Raw genomic sequence first — 730 nt, 5'->3', positions numbered from 1 at the left:
AAAGTCAAATGCACATTTCAGAGAGAACTAGGGCTGGATGCTAAGAGCTGTGAAATTGAGTCAAAATGTTACACCCTCTAAGGTAAACAGGTTCTAAGTGGAGACCTGGCCTCTGGAGGCCAGTTGCTGCAGGAAATCTTATTCACAGTGAACAATACCTAACAGACAATAAAAAGAAGGAAGAAACCGGGAAAGGGGTGGGGGGTGGGGACACGGTTTCCTCTGTGCTTTTCAGCCAGGAGAGGTTCATTTTCTCTCTTGTGATGACTGCCTTGCGGTAAATCTGCTTAGTGCTAAGGAAGCCCTCAAATGACACAGCAGGTTTGCGAGCAAGTGAGTGACAGCGAATCAAACATTAGGATGATGGGTAGCCTCTGGACAGGTGCTTACTCGGCTGTTATTCAGTCTCTTGGGCCGGAGGTGGGGCGTGGGAGGAGGGGTGGCGCTGCACTTACGCCTTTAGGGGAAGGCTCAGCCAGGGAGGGGGCACAGGATGGCCAGTCACCTTTCATCGGGCTGATTAGACTGGGACCTCGAGGGGGAAGGGCCAGACAGTGAAGACTTCAGAAACTGCTGGAGCCATTCAGGGCCAATGCCAAGTGACTACTGTTATCTGAACCTTTTCCTCCTGCTCTGTCATTACCTCCTCCCCGAGGGACAAGATTGTGAGGCCCAGAGCTTGGTTGAAAAAAGGTTACAAATATTTTTTTTTAATGTTTAATTTTTAAAT

Source organism: Bison bison, unplaced genomic scaffold (genome assembly GCF_000754665.1).
Source record: "Bison bison bison isolate TAMUID 2011002044 unplaced genomic scaffold, Bison_UMD1.0 scf7180017864461, whole genome shotgun sequence".
Taxonomy (NCBI): domain Eukaryota; kingdom Metazoa; phylum Chordata; class Mammalia; order Artiodactyla; family Bovidae; genus Bison; species Bison bison.
Note: the sequence above shows the minus strand (reverse complement) of the source record.